The following is a 27,199-nucleotide window of genomic DNA, read 5'->3' on the forward strand; positions in this document are numbered from 1 at the left end:
GTCAGCACAACTTGAATTCAGCTTTGGGCCAACTTTGCCGCTCGTTGTTCGCTTTTCGTTGTTCATCGTTCATCGTTCGACGATCGGCGATCGGCGATCGGCGACCGTTGTTGGTTGTTCGTTGTTCGTCACGTTGTTCTTGGGTGTTAGCTATGCTGTTCAACATGATCGGGCCAGGCCAAGAGCCATGAGTAATATTTGTTCAACATAGGCCGCAGCAACAGCGGCAGTGGCAGCGGCAGCAGCAACGCCCTTTTTTGTCGGCCCGCCCCCGCCCATTTTGGCCAAGTTAACCCAAACCAAAACCAAAACAAAAGCAAAACCCAAGCCAAAGAACCGAAACAGAAATCGAAAAGGAAAACGAACCGCACCAAGAGGTACAACGTCGTTGAATGAGACCCATTAGCAAAGTCAAGCGCCGCTTCAAATTAAGCTAGCGCCGATCTTAGATACCCTGTAAAAGCATTGCAAGTATATGAAAATTAAAACATCCGTCGAAGTCTGGGGAAATTAATTGCTTACATATTTACACGAATGTACATATCAAGTGGGTTTGTTTCGGAAAAATCGATTTAGTTGCTATAAAAACTTCAATTCAAATTTTATATGAACTACAAATCGTAAAAGAATTAGATATAAAATACTCGACTTTCGATAATTTCGTTCGATCAATAGTTCTTTTTCGAATTTCAAAAATCCTTGCAAAAATGCGTACTTTTCAAGAGTTGAGGATGGTAGTTTTTTGTTTAGGGTATCGATGGATCGCCGATGAGAGGTTTGCGTCGCATGTGGAGCCCGCACTTTTTTTTTGTAATTTTAGGGGGAGCTTTGGAGCGCAGCTGCTGGCATTGTTGTTGCTGTGGCATTTTTCAAATTTGCGCATTTGTCTGCGCTTTGCATAATTTTTGTCTTATTTATTTTGCGGTTTTTTCATTTTGTTTATTTCTCGCTGGCCGCTTGTCTCCTTCTCATTGTGGGTCATATTTTTATATATTTTTTCGTGGTGCGCAGCAAATTTGCGCCGGCCGAGTGCCGGAGCGTTTTGTGTGGCAGCTTCGAAGTGGCCAAGGAAAAGAAAAGCGAAGCAACAGCGGGCGCAGTCAATGGGGAAACAAAACCGCAGAACAATAAATGAGACTCGAGTGATACGATGAAATACCAGCCAGCAGAAACAATAAAGTTCAGAGTTCGGCCTCCAAATGGGGCTTTAATGGTCACCCCAAATAATGGTGGGAATCGTAGGCGCGGGCGGGTGGGATTGTTGCCTTTTGCCTATATATCTGCCAATTGTGCAGTTCACATAATTGCAATTTCTCAATTTGCTTAGTGTATTAATTGGGACTTTGTTCATAGTTCGGCAGTCGCATTGAAATGTTGGAAACTTAACTTTGAACCGCTGTGTGGGTAATCAATCATTTTAGCCCTAATATACAGTATCTATATTTAAAGTATGCGGGCTTAAAATGTTTTAAATGAAAGCTTAAACTCACCCATAAGTTGCAATAAATTTGAACAAATATAACAACAGTAGAAAGAATTTGGTCAAGGGTTAAAAGCCGACACAATTAAACCAAATTCAGTTTCGTTGCATTTAGTTCAACTACACTTTCTGTTAAGCTTAGCTTGAATTTGATTCTATTTTGGCCCACATTATGCCTCATAACGAAATATGATATGTGAGACCCCAATTAAGAGTGCCATAAGTCACCACATTTAGCCTGCATAATTAGGTACTACTGTGCTACTATTGTCTAATTATACGTTAAATATTACGCTTCGTTGCATTTCTACGTTGGACTTTACTGATATTCTTGCATGTCACCTAACGCTTTTTAAAAATAATTACTAGATATGGAGTACACGTATTTTTAAAGCTATTTTAAATATGAATTAACTGGGCACGCTGAAAAATTTCGTAAATGGCCTTGTTGATGAGTTGAAAATGTGCTTCAAACATTTGGAGAATAGCCATTCGTAATGCTTAATTTTCGTGGTATTGTATTTAAGAGTCCCTTTTTTAGAAGACGTCTTTCATGGCTGTGCCATCTCGCTCTGACGCTGCCCCTTTTGCCGCCTTTTGCTTGCTCCTTGCCGCATCCGCTGATTGCTTCCCACCCATTTACCATTTTGGGGTGACTCGAGCAGAAGTCAATTCACCTACAAAAGTTCGCGGACCCGCAACATTTGACCCGGTGTTGCTGTCTTCCTCGCTCCTGGCTGCTCGCTGCCATGCCTCGCCATTGGCGTCCTTTTCGCACCTATTCGTGTAACAGTAATCCAGTTGCAGGCTTTTGAGCTTTTGTTGCAACACGCTTTTGTGGCACGTTCGTTGCCTGAGTCTTTTGTTTGCCACGCAGATTTATGTCATTCCTTTTGGTTTTCATTTTGCACGGCCAGCGCAGCGGGGTGAAGGGGGCTTGCCAGAGTCTTCGACTGACCGAAACTGCTGGATTACAGTGGGGTTTGGCTAAGATGCCCGGACTTACTTAATATGTTATGTTATAATGGTAAAAAAGTGGAAAAAGGTTTCCCTAATTAAATAATAATGCTCAGGCACTTTTAAGGTAGTAAATTAAATCTATTAATTAATTTTAGAAATTTGTATTAAGTACAGAATTTACGGTAATTCACTTAGCTTATAAGTTTACTTTAGTTTATTTAACTTACGTTTTGAGGTTGACTCGTACTCCATCGAGGTTGACCTGTACTTCTGTAGTCGCTGCCTTGCGCCTTTTGCTATTTTTTCTTGCCTTGCATTTTGCTGCTGTTTCTGCTTCTGTTGTTGTTGTTGTTGTTGCTGGTGCTGCTTTAGTTTTATTTCTTCTTGTTTTTGTGCATTCCTCGGGCGAACGAGCCTCAACCGGTTCTGTTTGCCATTTTAGTTGCATTTGGCCGAGAGAAGAGGAAGGAAAATTGTTGTCAGGTTGGTTTGCTCTTTGGCAAAATGCAAAAGATGGCCAGAGCGAGATGGCGAGTGCAGGGTGCGACTGAGACGGCAGGGACCTGGGAACTCTTCTCCTTTTTCCCACTTTTGTTTTGTTTTGGTAGCGATTTGCAGTGCTCTCCTGCATCCTGTTGAACCGGTTAGCCTTCCACTCCTGCCCACAAAAAATAAAGCCACAAAACTGACACAAGTCGGAATTCTACAGCGCTTTTTTTGGACTTTGTGTTACCTATTAAAGGGACTTAAAGGATTACCTAGATATATGAATAGTAACAAAATAATATTCATTCCATGCTCCTGCAGGTTATTTCTTCTAGAAAAATAGGTTTAAAGAATATTTTCACTAAGCTCATAATTATTTATTGAAAATTTTAAATTATAATAATATTTATACGAAGTAAAAGAAATATTTATCGAGAGTCTTTTTGAACGGAACAATTTATTTTAAGGTTAAACATCAAATTTAAAAACAAAGCTTCTTCTAACAAGTCAAACATTTTTTCAATTATTGCACATACCCTGGCTGTAAGCATTAATGGGATGCAGCAGCACTAGCAGCTTGTTTTTCGTGTTTTCCGCTCGTTTTGTTCAGTTTATTTCGGTTTATTCGCATTTTCCCTTAAAACTTATTTGCTTTTCTTCTGTGTGCTTCAAACACGGTCCACACTGGCAACTCGAACACACAACCTCGATCTATTCATATATTAATAGCTACAATAAATAAAAAAATCGTAAAAATTTAACAAATTATGAAACTAAAAGTCAAATGGCTCCACCCAATTCCATTTATATATTTAAGTAAAAGGCTAAAGAAACATAATAATAAATGCGGTAAACGCGCTTTAAAACGAAATGTTAGGAAAATTCGTTACCAAGAATATTTTTGGGCCTTGAGTTCGATTCGAGCACGAGCCTGCCCGATTCGAGCATGAACCCGTTCGATTCCAACCAACTAGTTCGACGCGAACGGCGACGTCGCACGCAACACGCTCGACGCGAAAAGTGAAGTTGCCGTACAAATGGTGTTTCGCTCGCGAGTCAAATCGAATTTGGACTTCGCAGGGGACGTTTCCAGAGGCGTTCGTCGGAGAAAACACGGGAAAACACGGAAAAGTCGGAAAGGAATTTAACATTTCGGAACTCGGCTTTTCGGCCTTTCGGTGCGCGCGTGCTTGTCTGTGTGTGTCTCGATATTATTGTTGCTGCGGTGCGTCGGTGTGTGTGTGCATTTGAGCCACGGAGAAATTGTTAACAAATACAAAAGAGAAAAAGAAAAAAGAAAACGAAATCGAAAAAAGAATAAACCGGTTCCTTTTTTTCTGCTTCTGCTTCTTCTTCTTCTTCCTCCTCGCCTGCAATTGCCTTTTCGTCATTCGTAATAACCAAAATCGAAACCGAGCCTCGAATTCGTTTCGCCAGCGCAATTTTAATTTCTTTTCGGTTTTTGGCCACCCGTCTTTCGGTGCGAAAGTAATAACAACCAAACTACATAACTACATAGACTACATGTAGCATTGCAAAGTTAACCAATTTTTTTTACTGTGCCCCAAAACGAATGCGAAAAATTCCAACGAATTAGTGAGTGCAAGATATCAAGGAGATAAAGTTGCGAATTAAAAGCCAGTGCCAAAAAGTGAGAGAAATACGAGAAACAAAACAAAAGTTGCAAATTTACCGAAAAATTTTAATAGCAGAGAACACACTCACGCTCACGGACACAAAAAGGAAGAAGAAAGGTGAGCACTAGAAGCGGAGAAGGAGAATACGGTAAAATTGGAATTGTTGTTGCACCATTCACTTGCATTTTGCGCGAGCGAGAACGAGACGGGAGATCGTCTCTTTCTCGAGAGAGGATCGGCGGATCAGATCCTCTCCCTCTCTTTGGCCTCCTCTTTATTATGCATTTTGCATTACAATATCGTTCCCTCTTTTGTGGTTTCTTCCTAACAAAACCCTACATCTCTTGTACTTGCTGTCCCTTTCGCACGTTGTACTTGCAGCGTTGAATATTTTACTTCACTTCATTTACCGTTGCCTTAAGAAAAGGCTAACTATTCAGATCTCACATTTTACATAAGCATCCGTGCTATAAATCTTTTTAATTTGAACATTGAAAGGTTAAATAAATTTTAATCTATTCGAATCTCTAATATTTCAAATATATCATTATTCTGATGTATCTCTAAATATAAAGGAACTGTGGAAAATGTGTGTTAATTAAAGAATGTAGATTTTTTTTAGTTGTTTATTTTTTTGACTTGCGTTTTGAATTTCCTAAGTTTAAAACGCATCAGTGGTGTATTCAATCCACAACTTATTGAAATGAATGTGGCACTAGATTCCGAATTAAAACAACGATGAATACACAAAAACCAATCTACAGTTTTGGTTTTATTCAAATGTTTAAAAAACCATTTTCGCTCCCATAAAATTCGATTTAGTCAACTTGGACCGTCGTTTTGGTTTTAGTTTCTAGCGCGCCAAGTGCATGACATTTTAATGGCCTTTGGCAAGGGAGGGGGGGGGTTGAATGGGGAGTCATTGGGGAAAACAGGGATAGGGTGAGGGGTCTGTACCGAGGAGGGGGAGGGGGAGGGGTTGGGTTGCGACATTGTTAAGTGCCATGCAATGTGATTTCGGGGGGCTAATTAGCGGCAGCCAATTCGAGTGCCAATTAGTTGGAATCTAAAAAAATATACATTTTTGCGGTCTATTTTAGCTGCAGATCAATAAGTCCCCCCGGGGAAACTAAGCCCAAAATGCAATCGAAATAGTTGCACTGTGTTTTAGCGAAAATTATAAGCAACTGGCTTTGGAAAACCCCAACAAATTCTTAAGGCTTTGTTGTTCAGATACATTTATGTAACTTCTCCTCAAAGTGAATTTCACTAGATGCGTTTTCCTAAATTAAGATTGAAACTACACTTTTTTTTTACAAAATAGAGCAGCGGGCAGCGGAAATCGAAGCTGAAAATTGTACACGACATTTTTTAGATGCTGGAATAAATCATTTAGACCACAAAAGGCTAGTTAACATCGCCATTAACTGTAAGAAGGAATTAAAAGAAGGCCCAGAATTATGTGAGCCTAGACAGGCTATAAAAACAAAAGGGGAATCCGGATCAGAAACGGAATAAACGGAGTAAACGAGCCAAATGAAGTTGGATGCTGAATGGATGGATGGGATGAGTGTCGCTGGGAACAGGGAAATCGAACTAGAGATATAGGACAGATAGTACCGCTTGAAGACTGCGAATTAAAGAGCGAGATTAAATCATTTCCTACAGCGAATTTTTTGAGATATTAGGAAGTATCTTCAGCTCTTTTTTGCCTTTAAATAGCCGAGGGCCTCAGTTGAAGTTTCTTGTTTCTTTCTTGTATATTGTTATTTGCATTTTATTCTTTGCCTTATGATTTTCTACTGTTTTTCATAAGCTTTTTTGTTGTTTGTTTGTTTGTTTGCTTGGTGTGGTGTCTTCCGTTTAAGGTTATATTTATTCAACTTTTATTGCAGTCGCCGCGTGCGACAAATGAAAATAAACGGGAAATGAAGATGAAAACGCTAGAAAAATTAAAAAAAATAAAATAAAAAGGTTGCTCTCTTGGATTTCACTTTTCAGCAAGTTTGAAGCAGATTTGCTTTTCATTCACCAGCAGGAAAAATAATAAAAGCTATCGCTTACACACTGAATAAATTAGTAAAATACAATTTATTTTTGCTGAAAAATCGAAAATGTGAAAATATTCCAATTTTTCCTCCTAATTGACCACATATAAATATTATATTCTTACATAGATAAGATTTCATACTGTAATCGTTGTTTCCAAGTCCTTGCCATTTTTTGCTTGGTTTTTAGTTTCATTACAGTAAAGAGCTTTGTGGTTTTCCCAAGAAGGTTTTTATTTATTCTTTTAAGCCGGAGAAATGTTTACACTTAATAAGAACTTGTTCTCTTCTATTTATTTATTCGTTTCTGCTTTTCGTAGTTTTCCCAGAAGTTGCCGTTTTAATTGAGCGAAAAAAAGGCTCAACTCTTTGAAGATATTAAATTTCCAAATGGTTTTTCAATCTGTGCAGAGATAGAGAACCGGGGAAAAAGTGTCTTTTCCAAGGGGTGAGAGGGAAAAACGCTGGCCGCCCGTGGTAACTTGACTTTGATTGCTTTCGGCTGATAAACGTTTGCACGAAAAAATTCTGGCTAACCGGACAAACACCCTTCCCTTTAGAATTTCCCTCCGCCCTTTTTGATAATCGACAAATTGCTTTGAGTCTTGTGTGTGGCAAGTTTTCTCTGCGCGCTTCGCTGGAGAAAAGCGGAGAAAAAAATGAAAACAGTTTTGTCATGCTCCTGCTCATATGACAATTGTCTGCCCATTTCCATTCTTATATTTTCCAATTTCTTTTTTTTTTTTTTTTTCGCCCATTCACGGTTAACCACTTGACCTGGCCAACAATTTCCACTCCTTCGACCACGTTGATGACTTCATGTCAGCAAGTTTGCAACGTTTTGGAACTCTGAATTGCTGGGGCAAGCAGCAAATGTCAGTCGGAATTATCTTTCGAAGAAATAATTTTAATTTTGATATGTCGCCGACCCCGTGACATGCGGAGAATGAGAAGTCTTTCCCTTGACTGCGTGTGAATTCTGGAAGTTTCCTCAAAATTCTCTGTTCTTTGAATGGGAAAATGCAGGGAATAAAATGCTTTATAAACTGGAAACACATTAAACATATATAGTCTTTAAATGGTTTTTGGAATGAGTATCTAAATTGAGTGAAGTTATTTAAACACAAAGCAAGGATTAAGACATTTTCATTCTTTTGTCTCAGAATTTGCTCGGTCCAATAAATGCAAGTACATATTTTAATTAGATTTCCAAGTGAAACTATAAAATACTGAATTTATTTTAATTACATTTATGTTACAATAAGCAAATAAAGTGAAGCCATAGAAAGAAGCTTGGCGCAACTCGATTCAATCAAATGAAATCAATCCAAAGTTCTTTCATCTTGTCTTATCATTTGATTTCGTTTTTGGCCCACACATTGCCGGCTTGTTTCCATATTAAACGATTTTCACAAAGGAATTTTAATTTTATGATGCTCGCATTAAAATGCAAATAGTCACATCAAAACCCATATCGATTAGTCCAAATGGTAAATGTTAATGAGCAGGGAGCTGCGTGATTTTTCGCCCGACTTAATGTCATTCCATGTGATATCTCAGCAAAAAAAAAAAAAAAAAGAATGAAATAAAGAACGAAACGGCAGCGGAAAACGGCAGAGAAAAAAAGCAAAAGAACTTGGCCAAAAACACAACTGAAACTCGGCAATTCGGAGCGTTTAATCATTTAAAAAGCATCTTTGTAAGCGAATCCCCATACCAGCATCTTTCTCAGGAATAAAGTAAAAAGTGCCTTCAGTTCTTCTGGACATTACTCTCAGGACTTATACTCTTAAAGATGGGATTATAATATATTTAGGACGTTTGTTATGCTAGGAGAAATATCTGAATTCTGTAGGGTTTTAGTTGTCTTGTGAATTCATTTCTTAGTAATAGTGTTGAACGTACTAGTTTAGATTGCAGTTGAAAGATGTTTAAGCATGGCTTTAAAAGCTGCCAAGGGAAGAACTTACTTAATTGTTGTAATATTTCAAAACGTTCCAAAGTTTCACAACACACCTATGAGCTGTCATATAAATATTCAATCTACAAGCGTACTCATTTATTCGGCTTCCCAAATCTTTTCCATTTTTATATATATTTTTATATATAGATTTGTCCTGTGAAACAGTCAAAAGTTTTCGTTGTTCTATAAGAAAGTCACAGTTGGCAAGATTTCGCGTCTCTGGACCCGACCACCACCAACGCGCCCCCCTTGGTCACACATTGAACTAAAGATTGAGGTCACCGAAAAAAAAAAGAGCCAAAAGATTTCGGGCGGGAATGCGGAGGGAAATGCGTGGCAAGTAGGCGCGTGGCGCCTCGGTCACAGTATCAGTTCTGCCCCACCCCCGCAAGCGTGACCCCCCCGCTGCCACACCCTCGGAATTCCCCCCTCAGCCCCTCGATTGGCCTTGCCTTGCCGGCGGGCAAAAGTTACAATAACTTTTGCCACAGTTTAAGTTGCCGCCGCCGTGCCATTTCGTATCTTTTCTTTTGGTTTTTCTCTTCATATTTTTTTGCGTATTTTGCTTTTTTCTTATTTTTTTTGAGGCACAAGAGGCGGGGGGGCGTGTCAGTGTCATTGCTACTCGAATGCATTTTAATCCGATTGAGGCTTGGAACTTACGGCAATGGGTAGCAAACAGTATTCTGAGTGTAAGAGATAACAAATGATTTCAAAATATTTATCACATTAAATTCATGTGACTTTACTATTGGATTAAAAAAAAGACTTTCAAGTTTAATTAAAAAATTAAATAAACAAAACCATCAATAAAATATGCACTACCTAAGTTTCAAAATATTCACGTGGATTTAAAACATAGATTTACTACTCAATTCAATGATGAAGATGGGCACCAGACCGTTCATTTAACTACGATTTTTTTCCACTTAATTTTTTTTGCAATGAATACTACTTTTCTGCGAAGACTAGCAAAAGTTTGATCTGCTTTTTCGGCAGGCACATTCAACTTTATTTAGTAAATCTGTTTTTTTTATTTCCTTTTCGATAGAACAAAAGAAAATTGAACTTGAAGCAAGTTTGCAACGGTTGAACCAAGAAAGGTTTAACCCGGGGTCATGGTTCAGGAATGAAAAGGCTTTGGCCGACAAAAAAGGCCTGAATGGCTATACAAAAAATCGTATTAAAGGGCCAGCAAAAAGTGGTATCCTCTGTCATCTATAAATCTCGGCTTGTGGTCGTCTGTTATGACTCAGAAAGTTGTTAGTTTTGAATAGAATTCAAATTCTAGGCCGGAGCGAAACTGGATTCTCCACAAAAAGTGTTAATTTCTTAAGTTTTAAAGTGAAGAACAAATATGATAAATATTCATGGGCGAGTGAATCATTTGGTAAACGAGATTGGCTGTCAAAATAATTCGTTGCCAACACAAATCGAGTGGTTATTGTATGGAATTTAGTTAAATATTTGAAATTTTAATTACCTAGTTTTCAAAGCAATTTAATTCGAAATTTGATTTGATTCCAATTAAGTGTGGAATATATTACACTTAGTTGCTTAAGGGCATGAAAAGAGTTCAATTAAATTCAAGTGTGCGTTTTGTGCATTGTGAAATCAGAAAGTTTTCTGAAAAGAAAACCGAAAAAGTGTTTACCAATTTCTGCCCGCTTGTTATTGTTTATAATTCGAAATTTGCAATGGCCCACCACTCACTCCTGCTATCTTCTTGCAGCATAAATTTGGTAACTTGGGGCATCTGCTGGATGCACAGAGTCCGTCTTTCGGGACTGCAGGACCAGGTGGAAAAACAAAAGTAGAAGGTCCGTGTAATTGAACGCCAACATCGGCGAGCAGAAGAACAACAACTGGAGAGCGTAAGGCATAAACAGACAGGTAAGTGGAGGTGGAAGTGGAGGTGGAGGTGGAGTGAAGCCACCTGTTGTCAACCGGGGGAACTAGTACTCAGCGCCCGTCCACTCTATTTATTATTTAGCCAGTGTCCACTGTTGACCATCCGACTACTACTATCCTGTGACTCATCCGTATCTCTGTATCTTTTTCGGGCCGTGCTGTATCTTGTCTTGTCGACTGTGTCAAAAGTGAGCGCAAAACTTTGCGCTTTCGACTTGTAGATACTTTGCACCAGCCACCTTATATCTTATACCCATACCCCTCCGCCATCCGATTACTTCCGCTGCTTTTGTTTGGCTTTCGTGCAGTTTGCTATCTTTAAGATACTTTCTTCGTATTTCGGGTATTGTTCTTTGCCCAGCTTCGGCTTTGGCTTTAGCTTCAGTTTCAGTTTTCTACCTTTAAATACTTTTCGCTGCCTGCAATTTTCCAACAAACAACAAACAGGAGGAAAAACAACAATTGCAGCTGCAAACTCTTTGAAAATTTCCCTCCATCTGGGTTTTCATTTTCGGGTCTTCTCTTTCCTGCACAACTCGATCGACAAATATTTGCCACTACAATTAGCGCTCACCTGTGATTCCTCGCTGTTTGTCTAGTTAGAGGGGAAACTCCAACAGTTTGGAGTTGATTGTAATTTGCATCAGAGCGGGGGAAAAAAAAGGTGTTGAATCAATTTAAAATACCCAAAATATATCACTGAAAATTCATGTATGCTATGCATATTTCTTACGCCTGAACGAACTTTTGCGTGACTTTCAAAGAGGCACCCGATAAAAAAGGGATCAAAATTCCAAATGGTCAAGAAATCAGAAATTACAGATAAACAGCGGAGGGCAGAGTAAACTACACTTAAGTCGGGAACAACTTATCGCTTCTTTTCTCACCTGTTTTTGTTGTGTGTTTTTTCTCTTTTGGTTTTTTTCTCTCGATTTTTGGATTCCTCGCACTTTACCCGTCGAACCATTCAAATTTAAATCAATTTGATTCTGATTAGCCACACACGCAGTTTTTTCCCCGTCGCTCGAAAACCTTTTCTTCCTTCATTCCCCTTCGCTCTTTCATTTTGTCCCCTTGGTTTTCGGCGTGTATTTCTCAGCCGTTTTCTCGCTGTCGTTGTTGTTGTTCTTTGTACCTACAACTAGTAAATAAATTAGTTTTTATTATTGAGAAAACAGGTTTCCACTTTAAACAGAGTCAGAGCGAGAGGGAGCGATTTAGGGAGTAGGAATGTTGACTCTTGGGCACGCAGGTTCAAAAAAAAAAAGAGGAAAAAACAAAAACCAAACTGGTACACTCGCAGAAACTTGGAGTACACTTGGACATCCTTTTATATATGTAAAATAATAGTGGCAGCATAATGATATTGATATAATAACATAAAACAACGAGAGATCAAATGAAAAATATATTCAACATTGCAGAAAACAAACAATGGTTTATTATTTGCCTAATCAATGAATGCAATTCTTTTTTGCGGTGCACGAAAAAAAGAATTCTTCACAGTTCGCTGACAGAACCGAACCTGTTTAAACAGAAAGAGACAGAGGGCTGGTGTAGATTGCTGGGCAGGCAGGGAGAAAGAGATGGCGGGAAGGGTTACGATTCCAAGAGTCTTCTGGCTTCGTTCGCTCGATTTCTTAACACTTTCGTGATTTGAATTTTTTCTCTCCTCTTCCTTTTTTTTTGTTCTTTTTTGTTTGGAATCAATTAAACCAATGGAATATGCACAGAGCTCACTGCTCAAAAAATAAAAGGCAAACCCCGGCAGGCCAACAAACACTCCATACAAACAAATTATGAACAAACAGCGGCGACGAGCAGGAAGAAGCAGAAGCACCGGAGGATTGTATGGATATGGATGGGGCTATCTCTATGTATATGGCTTTATGCCTGTTTGGCTATATGGCTATATGGCTGTATGGCATGGTATATATTGCTCTCAAGGAGTTGGCAAAGCGGTGATATATTATTATTCAATGCCATCGATGCGCTCTGTTTGCCATCCACTTTAATTTTCGTTGTTTTTTATTTTTTTCGTTTCTGTGTTTTGTTTTTCCCGGCCATATTGTTGTTTCAACTGTTTATGCGCCGTGTCTAATGACAGTTTTGTGGTCATTATTTGAAATATATATATGTAGAGGAGAATATATGTATGTGCACCCAGATAGATGGGTGTGCGTGCGTATTTATGCTTTGGATAACGCCCTGGAAAGCCGGGTTTTCGCAATTAAATGTTGGCCATAAATTAAATGTTTGCTGTCCACCATAAAGGCAAGCAAATCAAAATATTCGAATGGACAACTTGGGAAATACCACAAACTTAGGGGAGTGGCTGGCAGTTGGTCGGGAAAACTAATTACACTGCTGCTATGCTAAGGGTTATACCAATATCAATAAAATGCACAAATTGAATAGCCAAAAGATTCCGAAAGGATTGTATTAATCAAGATATTGCCTATACTCAGACCTTCATCCACCAGCCTCTTAGTTTTATACCCAACTCTGGGTTTTATTTAGATTGAATTCGATTTGATGCGATAATAGCCATCACACTATATAATCATCAGCATACGATTGTTTACGCAGGCACCACACACAATTCCGAATGCCGACTTATATGGGCAATGGTTATGGGTTATATAAATGATGATGCTGCTCATTTCTTGTTCGATATTGTTGTTCTTGCTTTGCTGTTTTTTTTTATTTTTTTTTTTTTTGTTATTATGGTTGTTGTTGTTGTGTGTGGGCCGCTGTTTTTGTTTTATTTTTGTTTTCGAAATGCCGCCTCTGATAAATGAGTTTTGGCTTTTTTGTTAAAACGACGTGGGAAAATAATGCATTGATTTACATGGCAACACAAGCTGACCATCAAAACAATGGGCACCTCGAGACCCCCGTCTAGTCATTCTGGACTCGAAAAGAGTCTGGTGATCGGGAACGGGATGGTGTTGGATGGAGGTGTTGTGGACTCAACATGGATCAAGTGGGAAGTTTTCTGGAAAATCGCCAGGAAAAATGTGTATTTCCGGGGAAGAGAAACACATTTGGCAAGATGAAACTATTGTGTGGGTTGCGAACGTAAGCTATAGATACATATAGTTATTATGCTATAGATACATTTGGTAAATTTAATAATGAGTGTTATTTAGACTTAATAAGAATATTCTGTATACACACGTTGCACTTTGCTTAGTTCTATTCCCGAGTCTTGCCATGAGAATGCATTTTCAAGCAGCTCCGAAGCAACATTAAGGCGGTGTGAAAAATAGCCACTCATTTTCAACTTAATCCCAGAACCAATCTCGATTCCCAATTACTTGACCATTTATTTTACTGCATCCTCCCACTTTTTCGAGCGCCCCCCTCCCATCTGCTACTTCCCCCATTGCACAGTCACTTGGAACAGCTGTTAAACTATTCACAAGTAATCGCTCCACTTCTGGTTCCCCACTCACACTGCCCCATTTCCACTCCCACACCTTGTGCTCCTCCTTCCATGATTCACTTGTTTGGCTACTTTCCCAACGAAAACGAGGAGGAAGCTGGAACTGGAGTGGAAATATCACTGAAGAAAAAGCCCTGAGACTTGTAATCAATGCTCAGTATTTATGCGAACAAACTGAACCAAATGGTAGAGATATTTATGCGAACAAACTAAGTAATATGATAGATAGCACAGTAGGTAGATAGATAGATACATTCAAGTAAATTGCCTAAGCAACGGACATTTTAAACAGCCTACATCTTAATTGCTTATTCACATTTGGCCTGCATCAAATTAACAGAATATTATTATTTTCCGTTTTCCCACAAAGTGCCCTGCTCACAAATCGATCAGCAAATCATGCCTATCAGCTGCAGAACCCAAAGATCTGCTCTTTCATTAGTTGAAAAGTGCCAGAAAAGTTTGCATAACAAAATAAAGGCCAGCAATAGTGGGAGGTGCTTTGCGAAAAGTGGGTTGGAAAACAGGTAAAAGAGAGGTGGGTGGTTGGTGAAAAGCCAATGTTAATGAAGCGGGTCTTTGTCCAAAACTGTCGGACTTGTGAGTTTTGAACTGACAATAAGCGCCTTTCCATTCATAATTCGATAGACTTTTGGCCACTGGCAACCCCCGATTTTCCCTCCCCCTTCCGCTGCCCTTCGACCAAACGGATTCCAAAACTGTGTGTAAAAAGTATTTTCAACTTTTGGCCACATGCTTCATTTATCACAAATTCATTTATCATTTGTCCCCTCACACACACACACTCCGAATGATACAAAATGCGAATGTATTGCGCAACGCCCCCTCCCCCCTCCCACCCATTTCCTCTATTTTTTCTTTTTTAAAAGAGTTTTTTCGGTTGAATATATATATGTCGCTGGCAGTGCAAGTCGCCTTCGAACCCAAAAACTAAGCTTGGCCAAATATAAAGCGAGAGATATGGCAACAGAAGTGGAGCGGGGCGGTGAAGGGGGGAAACCAGACGAAGAAAAATGATAAAGCAACAGCCAGAAACGAGGGGCGGTGGGCTTGGACGGGGGCGTGGCAGCTGCCCAGGACGAAGGCGACTAGCGAAAATTCGCATAGCTCGATAAAAATTGTGAGGCGAACAAAAAAAAAATGTGGAAAAGCCCGAAAACTGCCAAAAGAAAAATGATATAAAGACAGAAAAAACTGTCGCACATTGTAAATGTAGTATGGAAGTACCCTGTAATTAGAAACATTTTTTAAAAACATTCTAGAACCCTAACAAGGTTTTAGGTTCAGTATTCAAGCTTACAAAATTGCCTAAAACAATTAATTATTTTCCACAAATATGTTGTACCGATATATTTATTAAATTATATATTGAACAGCAGATTCATATTAGTCCATATATTAGTAAAAAGTTTTGTCTCAAGCTATTAATACAACAAATAATTGGATGACTCATAATTTAGAGGGTAGCTAAGCTACTCCCAACCTTAGGAATTCCAACTATAGTCCTAAGCGACTTTCCTCTTTTCCGGAGTCCATTCGGAGGATAAGGTCAGGAAAACGCTTTACAAATCCTCGAAACAGACGCGGAAAAGCGGATGGGGAAAAATCGCCGAAAATGAAACGAAGCGAACATAAAATTTCCCAGCTAATGACAAAAATTTCCGGTTTCACAGTAACAGCAGAAAAAATAGGAACAACAACAACTTTAGGTGCAGGAAAATACGCTTTCGATTGGCAGAAGGCAAAAAACGCAGAGCGAAATGTAACCGCTTGCGAAACGCCAGCAAAACGCGTGCAAAACGCGCGCGCGACTAATGATACAATTCCATTTGTGTGGCAAGTGAAAGTGTCTCAAAGAAGCAAAAGGAGTTTGGGAAGTACACTGCAAGAATATAACGATTGAATGGAGATATTTCCCGCAATTTGTTATCTCTATTTTATTCGACTTGATTGAATTCATAGTGATCAACAAAGTGTTTTATCACAAAAGTTTTTGTTTATCTGCTTAATAAATAAATGACTTGAGTTGTTAGTGAACTACGAATTTAGTTTAACTGCCATTTAAAAATTACCCGCATAACGACACCAAACAATTTTTTTTACAAATCGAGATGTAGATGTAGACAGCAGAATATCAAAGGTAGATTTAAAACATTTCAGGAATAGGTGGCTAAAACACACACACACCTACACACTCGGGACAAAATGCTCATTTAACAGTTAATTAGGCTTAGCAAAAAGCAAAAAGTAAAGGCAGCACAAGCAACACAATCTCGAAATGAGTTACAGCGTTTTAAAAAGCTATTTTTGCGCAACGATCCGATTCCGATTCTCGGAGCAGAGGCGTAGAAGTCACGGGTTATTCGGGGGGCTTTCGAGGGGGAGACAGCCTTTTGTTGCGCATGCGTTAAGCGTTTGACGCTGATTTTTTCAAAGGGGCAATCATTGCCGAGGATTGTGGAATGTTAAGTGCTTTTCTCAGGTGATTTTTTTGTTTTTTGTTTTTTGCCCAAAATTGAATGGGAATGGGAATGGGAGTGGCCAGTGGCGGTGGCGGTGGTGGTGGCGGTGTGTTAAGACCACGTTCGAGTCAAGCGAAAAACAGTTAAATCCGCGCAGGTAATGGCCCAAATGAATTACCACTGGCGCGGTAATCTCCGCCACAGTTCCAAAGTTAAGACTCGAACTCGGACTGGTTTCCTGGGTTCTAGGCCCTCCTGGCGAAATTAGTTTTCCTGGAAGCTAAGCCAAGAGCCAAAGCGCTCGTTTCAGCAGGGATCCGACTTCACGGAGGACAGCAGCGGATAGAATGACATTCCAGGAACGCTAAAGTAATGAAATAAAAAACGAGTCCTCGGAACATAAATCATGCTTTTGCCCTCGCGTCCAATAATAAAACATAAATATTTGGAAAAAAGATTAAAGAATATATGCTAATGAATACGAACTGTTGTAGGAATGACTACTGAATCGGAATACGAGCCATAAAGTCATTTTCAATATTTTTAGAGCGTCCACTGTTAATTTGGTCATAAATATACTGGGACATTTTATTTATCCTCTTTAAAAATCGTGCATTATGCGCCTTCATTTTAATTTCATTCATAATCATCAAGTAAATAAGCCTCTTGAGTTTCCTTACTTTTAAATCAGGATTTTAAGTCACTTTTATTATGATTTATTAAAGGTGCATTTAAATTGCAAAGTAAATTGATAGTTTTGGTTTTTTCAAATCTTATTTTGAATACGATTTATTAAAAGCAAGTTCTGGAAGTGCGTACGTTTTAATGTAACTCTTCGATATTATTCAAGCTCCACTTTTTCTTCAGTTTTCCTTTGGTATTATTGCAAAAATCTGCAGATCCAATTAATGCAGCCATCTGCTTGCCAGCGACACTCGCATAAAGTTGACTCCCCCGTGCGGCAACCCCCCTTCCCCCTCTCCACAGACCGCCGCACCCCTTTCGCCACTCGTGTGGAATGCATCCCCCCAGTTGGTGTCGCTTCTTCATCTCTTTGCCGTTCTTATGCTGCAGCCGTCGTCGCTGCACTTAATTTTCATAATTAAAAAAGTTTACCTTGGCGAACCTCATGTGCGTGCCACGCCCCCGCCCCGCAGCCCTTACCCCCCTCGCCATCGCCACCAGCACACCGCCCCTGGCTGGATACGCACTTTGGATACCGCCACACACTTGGAAAATTCCCGACCAACTTTACAATCATATCACAATTACATTTCGGCGGCTAAGTAATAGTTGTTTTTCAATAGAGTTGCCATGGTTATGTGTTAACAATAATTTTGGGAAGCTTGCTTCATATTGAATCGCATATGCACATTTTTATTTGTTTTACAAATTTCGAAAAGTGTGCACACACACTCCTACGCTGCTGAAGGCAAAACGTTTTTCTAATTAATTTATGCATATAATCAGAGACGCCGCTTAGGGTTGCCGCCACTACGTTTGAGTGTGGTTCGGGTGGGGGCCAATTGCAATCGCCCTGCCACGCCCACCGCACCCCTGCCGCCCATGCGTGGCCGGCGTTGGCATATTAAAATGAATGACCCTCGCCCCACAAACAATATATGTATATATGTATATAAAAATACGAATTTTTTTATATACTATACATTTTGCCCTATTCCCCATGTTGTGTATGTATTTTTATGTTTTTATTTCTTCTTTTTTTTGTAGCCACTCCCTCACGTAAGGATTAAGTAGACAAGTTGGCAAAACATAGCGCCATGCAATCCAACAATCCCCAACATTACCCGCCGCCCCTGCTCTTGTATGTCATCATAATTCCTGCTACACATGAGGGGGAAAATCCAGGGGGGTGGGGAGTGGGGAGTGGGCTTGCAAACTAGTTTTTCAGCAATACTTTATTTTCCCGGCTCCTCGCCATTCGCCATTCACCCTATTTGCATGTGTGTGCAAGTGCCTGCTCCTTTTGCCATTTTGGAATTTATTATAAAATATTTTGTATGTAATTCCCTTCTTGACTTGACTTTCGGCTCGCTTTCAGTGCTTGGAACGCTCAGCAAAAAGAGCGGAATAAAAACGAGAGGTAGATATCAAAAGGAAAAGGTCCTGCTTTAGACCTTTTGGGAAAGAAGGAAGAGAAAATGATACTTTAGGAATCTTAGCTAATCCTAGTTGGCGCTCCGACAATATTTAAAGGTTGATTTGGAAATGGACGTACGTGTTTTCTCTTTAAACGAAATCACGCAGTGATTAACCTTCTGATTATCCTAGTATAACCGATCGGTTAAAATAGATTGGGACCAGAGGATCTTAAAACCTGCCTAGATTTGCGACTTAAAGCCTGAAGAGTCAAGCCTTTCACTGATTTCCTCCTGCCCATTTGGGTATGCCAGTTTTTGGCCAGGCAAAGACACAATGACTGTGTTTCATTTCAGGGTTGGGGCTGTGGAGCCCTTTTCTTCTTCGAGGAACCCTCGCAGAAATTGTCAAACAAAAGCCAAAGGGGTGGCATTGAATGAGCAGCGAGGTGGGGCGAAGGCGAGCCTAATGACTTGAGCCACAGCCGCACTGCGAGTCACAGTGACAGTCACAGTTCCCGTTCCCGTTCCCGTTCCCATTCCCGCTAGCAATCCCGTTCCCACAACTTCCCTTTTAGCCGGGAGTGCCTTTTGTGACTGGGTACTCTCAATCAAAGCCGCGCCGGGACTTTGGACTCGAGCTCCCCTTTTTGGCAGGGAGCAAAATGGGAAAAAATGAAGGGGAGTTTCAGAAACTACCAAAATGGGGGAGAACTACTACTGCCGCGGCGACAAAAAGATGAGGAAACAGTTGGGAACTAGGGAAACCAACTGCGGTTGTTGGCCCGATTTCTTTTTTCGGGTAACTTTATGACTGTTTTTCCCCGATTGCTGCGGTTCGACATTACTTTTCCCGCGGGAACTGTAGAGTTGGACCAAGGATGCGGCTTCGAAACTGCTCCTAACCGATTTATAACCGATACTTCACCGTTTCGTAACCGTTCAAGGAATTTAGATTGGGCTTCTATAAAGCAAGATAACTTTAGGAAAATGTTGCGTTCATTTTATATATATTGAAGTTCTGTATATTTTATATTTTTCTGAATAACAAGGCTTAAAGATTGTATAATTTTCATTAAAGAGCATGGAAACCATTTAAATGCATCTTCCTTTGGACAATAATTTTTTGCACCCCTGGAAGGTTTGATGGGGCTACAATTTTGCTGTTGTTTTTGCTGTTGCTTTTTTATTCGCCCCCTTCAACAAGGGGTTATTGCCCGACACTGGGCAACCCTACCCCCTAGTAAACAAAAAAAAAAAAAGAAAATAAAAAAATAAAAATAATAATAAAAAAACACCAAAATGGGGGAACACAGTGGGAAACCCTCTGCCAACTGCACTGACTCACTTCGACTACTTGAGAGTGTGTTGCACCCGCAAAAACATAAAAAAGGTTCAATTTTTTTGTTATATAACAAAAATTATATATACCACTAGGAGAAGACGGGAATTAGATGGGGATTATGAAAGTGAGAAAGGGGCGAGCAGGAGAATTTGAGAATTGAGAGTGGCAAATGTGGGCAATGTTTATTTTGCGTGTCGGGGCACTTAGCGCAATTTCCGCTTCTAGGCGAGGCCCAGAGACAAAGTAACTCTCTTTTCCCGTTTCTCCGACTCACTCACTCTCTCTTTCTCTGAATTTCTCCCTTTTGCCTGATTTTTCCTTAAAACATTCTTAATGCTTCATTAACCGCCTCTACACTTGGAAAAACTAGGCAAAGGCCGAGGCAAATATATTTCTTTTGTTTTGACATTTATTACTATAAGTATTATATTATTAAAATTAGTATATGTGAGAATATAAAGCTAAAAGGTATAATTCTGAAAAAAAACTTGTATTTCAAGAAAAAAAATAATGACAGAAACGGAATGAATACCCAAAATATTTAGTTAGTTTGGTTAGTTAGTTAAGCGTCATTTGATTTCTCCCGGTGTAGGCATACATAAAACATATCTATCTGTGCGTTTATCTTCTGCCTCCCTCACATCAGTGGCCGGGGCCCAGAGAAACCCGGATTCAGGACTACCTGAGCTACTTTTGGGTAAATATCGAATGACAGTAACCCACGGCGAACGACCTTTGCTCACCGCTTAAGTGGCTCAATGCTCATTGAAATTTGAGGCTGGAACCGCGCAGCTTCCTTCTATTCCTCCGTCTCCTCAACCAGCGCCCATCCTCCTCCGCCTCCTCACCTCCCGCAGGCCCGAAACCGAACATCAAATGTCTGGAGGCCGCCGGAGAAGAAAAGAATGCAGAGAAAGAATGCAGGGTATGGAGAAAGGAGGGCGGAAAAGGAACAAGTCCCAGGCAGAACCTTTAACGGTCTATCGACAAAAGTCTCATTGTCTCACGGGCCACATGGCCCTGCAATCAAATATCAATGAGATGGAGGCGGTACTATCATCCTGCACCCGGAACAATTGATCAAATTAACATAATTAACATAATATATGACATTATTTCATGCCTAATAGTTAGTATCAAGATCCTAGGCAGGAAGAAAGTGTGAAAACTACCAGTAAAAATCCATTTTCCTGGAAACCTCAACATAAATTGGTACATCTATGGACTGGATACTGTGTAGTTTCAAGTATATTTTTTGTCTGTGTGTATGACACTATCTCACACTATCTTTTTGCGAAAAAGTTCGCTTCAACTTTGTGGTCTAATTAAGCTTCGGGTGTCGAAAAGGCAAGGCAAAAAGCAAAAAGAAGTTGTTCCGGAAAAGGGTTAGAAAGAAACATAAGCGACACTCCTTCCATCGTCAGTTAACGAAAAAAAAAGAAGAGAAATCGGAGGCGGATGCAGAAAAAAGGAACTGGAATCGGATGTTGCAAATGATTCAATCAATTTGGATTAGATGTCAATCCTTTTTTGCGCGACCAACTGCGGATGTGGAAGCACAGAAATGTGGATTGGCGGACAAAGCGGGTTGCTCTTAAAGATCCTAAAGATGTGGAATTTAAAAACATTCATTTTGCGCTGCACACATCAAATGTATTTTCAGCAATAAATATTGTACTTACATTTTCCGTTGCTCATTAATTTGTGCAGATTTAAGCGGCTTGGTTGCTGGTTGCCCGAAGGAAAACCCTCCTAAATAGTGCCACTTTTTGATGGACTCTTTCCCATTCCTTCAGCATCAGCAGATCCACTCCGTTCCGCAATCACGTGGCCATTCACTCTTCCGCATTCCATTAGGGCGTCAAAGTCCCCGTTCCGCGAAGGGAACTCACTTAGAGACTTTCCATCCGTTTGTCTCGCAGCTCATCCCTTTGTCTTGGATCTCCATCACCATCGCCAGAACCATCGCCATCGCCATCGCCAGAAACAGAACCAGAACCAGAACCCTTCCACCAACCTGCTGGGTTTTTGTTGACTACGTCGCCGCCAGAGGTTCATTTTTACAACCCGAAAAGCGGCGGCTTTGGGGGGCGCGGCGAAAATGTTCCCGCAAGTTCTTGGCTTGCTGAATATAAAAAGAAAATATATATACATACTTTACATACATATATATCCCCAAACAAACGCTTTAAATTTTACAAAACTTTTCCCAAACAAAACGAGCAAGTTGCATGCAAGATGGCGAGGCGGCGAAAAAAATTCCCTGAAAATTGCAGTCGTAAAGTTTAATTGTGGCCAAAATCGTCGACCCACCCAAGCCACTTGAGCTGCCACCCAAACCCCAAACTGCCCAAGAAGTAGAGATTCCAAATATAATATATTATATTATAAAAATAATAATAATTCTTCAAAAGCTAAAAGCTTGAAAATGCAACCACTACAATTAAATATCTGTAGAATCGAACTGCAAATCAAAATTTCGCTGTTTCAACCTTCCAATTTCGCAACTACTGTACGAGTATGTACTTGCAAACATACCTATGTATGTATTATGTATTAACTATGGAAGGAACTGCATCAAATTTGCACAAGAAGTGTTAAAATTGTGCGCCAGCTGCATGCAAATTTACACAGCGAGAAAATTGGACAGTGAGAGTAATGGGCGGCAGTGGCGTTGGCGTGGGCGTGGGCGTGGGCGTGGCGTAGTCGAATAAACAAGCAGGAGGGGCACGAGGATGAAAAAGAAGGCAACAAACTTCTTCAACAATCCAATGAAAAATTGTCCAAATAAATATTTTTCCAATGGACTCAGGGCAACAAAAATATTAACAACAAAAAAAAAAAAAACTACTGCAAAAAATGGGGAAAACTGCAGGGAAAACCAGGAAAGAGCGTCGAAGAAGTCAACTGATGGAAGCATAAAAAAGGAACAAAATGGCGAAAAGCGGAAGTTCACACTCGAGTCAAGCATGAAATTGTGGAAGAGAAAGTGCAGGGGAATCCCAGATCCTGTGGTGGTGCAAGGACCAACGAACTTAACCATGCTGGACAGTGTCCTCGTCAATGGCCTATAGAGAAAAAAGAAGAAGCAGCAGTAGCAGAATTTCCCAGTGACATCAAAATTTACATTTTGCACTCAAAAAGAGTGCGAAGTGAAAGGCAGAAAAAAAAAAAATTAAATGGCAAGAAAAAATACAAAATTCTATAAAAGGGAAAAGCAACTTCCACTGGGCTAAAAATAAATAAAAGGGTTTTCTTCTTGTTTTAGCTACAGGGGCGTAGGACAGGGGTAAGTTTTTAAAAATCAAGACATACTTGGGAATTTGCAAAATATAAATCCAAAGAAATCAGACATGTGTAATTCTCTGTTTCATAAGTTTCCAATCCCTAAAGCGAAGTGGTTTGAACCTGGCGTATGAAGTGACTACTTATCTGGCCAGCTAACAGTTATTTAGGTTAATCAACGTATTTTATTTTGTAAACCCCCTGTTGCGAGTTTCGCCTACGCCTCTGTAAAAGGGAGTAGGTGTTGACTGTGCAACAACAAAGTTGGCAATAAAAATGCAACCAACCTAAGCGAGACGGAGATATATGAACGGCGAAGGGAACGAAGTAAGGGACTAAATCATAAATGGATGATGGTCCATACCAACAAAAGGACGAGGGCCAGTCATAGGGGACAAGGGGCGTGGCAGTGTCCTAAAGCAGGAGAAGGATGCCTGGGGAAAAGGAAAAGCGAGCAGTGGACAAGAGGCGAAGGGAACTGCTCCTGAAGGAGCATAGGAAATGAGTTTCAGGACTTTTCCCAGCTCTCTGTCTAAAGGCAACTCGGCCACTCGGAGGCAGCTCAGAGATTTCATTTTGAACTTCTGAGGTCTACAACGTACATATATAGATATTTAAATTTATAAAATATAGAAAGACTTTCAGCCGAATTTTAAATCGGTAGTTCCCATGCAATATCATGTCATTCTTGTTAATCATTCATCGTCTGATCGATGCACTCATTGTTTATTTTCGAATACAATATGTTTACTTTAAAGATATTCTTGAATTATAATGAAAGCTGTCTTTATTTCGTTTATATTTATCAGTTAACTTACCTTTGCATTAGGAGATTTCCTAATTGAAATAATGCCATTTCCTTTATAATTCCACACATCCCTTTGCTACGAAATGTTTAATTTGTTCTCCTTTGCTCTAGATCTCCCAATTATTTTTCAGTTTCTCTGTTTCATTTTAATTTCCACTGCCACTTGCCCCCAATTGAGTCACTTGCCATTCACCAAAAGGCACGAAAAAAAAAAAAAAAAAACAGAGAACAAATTAAAAAACAGATGGAGAAAACATACAAAAACTGTCATGTGCTTGCCTCTGAAGTTGAAAATGTCGCTGTCTGCGTTCGTATCTGTGTGAGCCCGTGTATCTTGTAGTGTTTGATTTGCGCTTGATTTATGCGCTTTTTAAATGCCAAAGATTAGACATTTGTTTAGCAATTAATTTTCGATGACACTTGCCCACGAAAATGAGGCGACACAGGCTGCTTCTCCAGCGTTGGGCACTCGGATCATTAAGATAGAACGCCCACACGACACGGTCCCAGTTTTGTGGCATCTTTCTGCCACCGTCTTTACACCGCCTTGTGCTGCATGCCCCTCCACTCACTCTAGCCCATTGCCATTCACTCATCCTCCCTTCCATTCCCAATTTTTTCATATTTCTTTTTTTTTTTTCTGTTTCCTACTGGCAGCAAGCGAAACGAAGCGGGCAGGTGCTAATTAATTATAAACACTGATCAGAGGGTAGAAGGGGTATGCTCAGGATACTCGGAATAAGGAAAGAAAGAAGGAACAAAGAATTTATTTATTTGTAAACATATTTAAAGTAAAGTATTTCGTTATAACTTTTTATAATTTGTTCAGTCCCAACCCCGCTTCATGTATGTATGTTTCATGTTTGTATTTTGACTTATTTCAACTTGCTTACAGGGTATCCAGCAAGTCCAGCGTGCAGTTAAACGCCTTGTCATCTGTTTTTGTAAAGTGTAGGAAGGTGAAAGGTGTCTGGGTGAAGTCTAATGGTGAAAAGTGGGGACTTCGCGGCAAGTGTGTCGCCAGCAGGTTCCAAACATATAGATAGAGATGTGGCAGGGTGTCTTGGGGGCACGTAAAGTACCGCACCTCATCAATTTGGCTGGAAGTTGACTTAATTTTTTCACTTTTCGTATGACAGACTGCCGGGGAAACTCGAGGGAAAATCAAAAGAAAAAGTACATTTTGCTTGTGCCCAAAAGTATCAGTTAGTTGTATCATACCTTACAGCACTTACACATGTTTTGAGATCCGCATTTTCAGTTTAATTAGCTTAAATGCTGGAAAATTTCGATTCAACGATTTTTTTTCCATTTTTCCAGCTGCTTTTTGCTCGGTTCTTTAAACAAAAGAAAAAGATAAACAAACAAAAAACAACGAGTTGACGCTTTGAACAAAAGACAAACTGAACTTTTGTTATTGTTGAAAGTCGTACGAAACTTCAATTAAATAAATTATTTTTATGGAATTAATTATGTATGAGCAAGGGAAAAGCACCAGCACACACACCCATTTACCATTTACAGTAAGAAATGAGATAATTAAAATTAAAAAAATTTACATAAAAGAAAACAATTGCATGCAAAATGCATAGCGCCAACTCCAGGGCATTCCACCATTAAAAATGGCAAACGACATTAACTTCTGGACTCCTCCTTCCTTCCAGCTCAGAAAATTGAAATTTTAACATTTGGGTTAGCAGAGTTAAAGTTAAAGGAGGAAAATGATGGGGGCAGCAAAGAGGTATGTCTTAAAATGACAGCAAATGAATATAGAGTATGTTCCCATTCGATTTCATTTTCCCTTTCATCGGATTTCATTTAGCCTGTGCTTGTGCCTTTTCCTCACTCCAATTTCCCTGCGGCTGTATTTATTTTTAAAGCGATTCTGCGTTTGCCAAATTGTTACATTGAGTTGGGCCCGATATTTTTGGTTGTAGTGGAGTCGAAGGCACCACTTCTTTGTATGTATGCTGTGTGTATGTGCACTCGGCCCCCTTGGCCCCCTTGGCCCCGCCCCCGTCTGCACCTTGGTGTGGCATGTAGTTTATTTATTTCATAGTTTTTGTGCTGCATCATCTTCATTTCCGGCCAGAGCAATAGAAAGAGTGAGGGCCATGAACTGATGAGGAAAGCAAACAACTTCCTAAACAGCCGAGAAGCGAGGAGATGATGGGGTGGGCAGGTCCCGGGATTCGGGAGTTATACTCGTAGTTCGAGTTAGAGACCCCGCAAAACATTTTGTTTTTATGCCCCACTTGCGTGTGGCAGCTGCATTAAGCCAACAAGGTGGGGATGTGCCAGGGGGGTTACGTACCGGGGGCGGGGGCAGGGGCACTCAGACCCCACATGAAGTGAGCCAAAACTGGGTGGGTGACAAAGTGGCTGCGATTATGGCCACGACACAACAGCGTAACCTGCTGAAAATTATATATGTATATATTAAAAAAAGCAAAGGCACCAAAGAAATATGAACCATTAATAGAGTTAACCTTTACTTAATTTGAAATGCGAAAATTTGTACTAATTTATATATTTGCTCTTTTTTGCAGGTACGTTTCTATACTGGCTAAAGTAACACCTCTTCGTGAAGCTCCATGAAGCTGGCAAATGGTCTTGGGATTGTAAGGTAATATCAATTAAATAGTTATTAGAGCGCTTTTTTTTCACTGTACCAAAAAGATGAGGAAAACCCCATCTATTCTGTGGGACTGCCAGCCGCCCCTCCGGCCAAATTTTCCACCACCCCGCCCCAGTCATCATCATCATCGCAGACGTTTAATTGAAATGGCCCAACGCACGCCACGGCCATAAAAACCATTTCAAGGTGCCGCATTAGTCGTCAGCCACAACGCCCTATCGGCCAAAAAGTATGGCGATGGTGATGATGATGAGAGGTGAGAGGTGAGGAGTTCAGCTAGTTGGCCTGGCCACTTCCCTACCAAGTAGCAGCTGGGAAAGAGCCAAGTGGGGCCAACGAAAAGATGACAATTATAAACAATTTTGATTTGCCTTGGCGATTTATCATGGCCTCGGTGTGAAGTTGCTGGGGGTGGGCACGACTATATATACTATATAATCATAAAAAACAGACATCGAAGGCGATTCTCAAGGACTTTTCACAGCAATTTTCTTGGCCCCTCCTCTTGCAGTCACCATTTTTCACATTTTTTTCCCCTGGCTGCTCTTGATGGCTGAAAATTACGCGCAGCATAAAAGGGAAATGAAAAATTATTTTTAAAATTAAGC

At 40.1% G+C, this 27,199-nt stretch overlaps 1 protein-coding gene across 1 annotated transcript in view; it reads left to right on the forward strand.

Moving 5' to 3' along the window:
- Window positions 1–3,948: 3,948 nt before the first annotated feature.
- LOC6550466 (midnolin homolog) overlaps window positions 3,949–27,199 on the forward strand; it is an 83,476-nt gene continuing 60,225 nt past the window's right edge. Inside the window, exons 1-2 of the mRNA XM_001977692.3 lie at window positions 3,949–4,680; window positions 10,307–10,467. The gene's annotated coding sequence lies outside the window, so the exon portion shown is untranslated. The remainder of the gene's footprint in view (window positions 4,681–10,306; window positions 10,468–27,199) is intronic.

Source organism: Drosophila erecta, unplaced genomic scaffold, assembly GCF_003286155.1.
Source record: "Drosophila erecta strain 14021-0224.00,06,07 unplaced genomic scaffold, DereRS2 tig00000126-arrow-pilon, whole genome shotgun sequence".
In the NCBI taxonomy this organism is placed as follows: Eukaryota; Metazoa; Arthropoda; class Insecta; order Diptera; family Drosophilidae; genus Drosophila; species Drosophila erecta.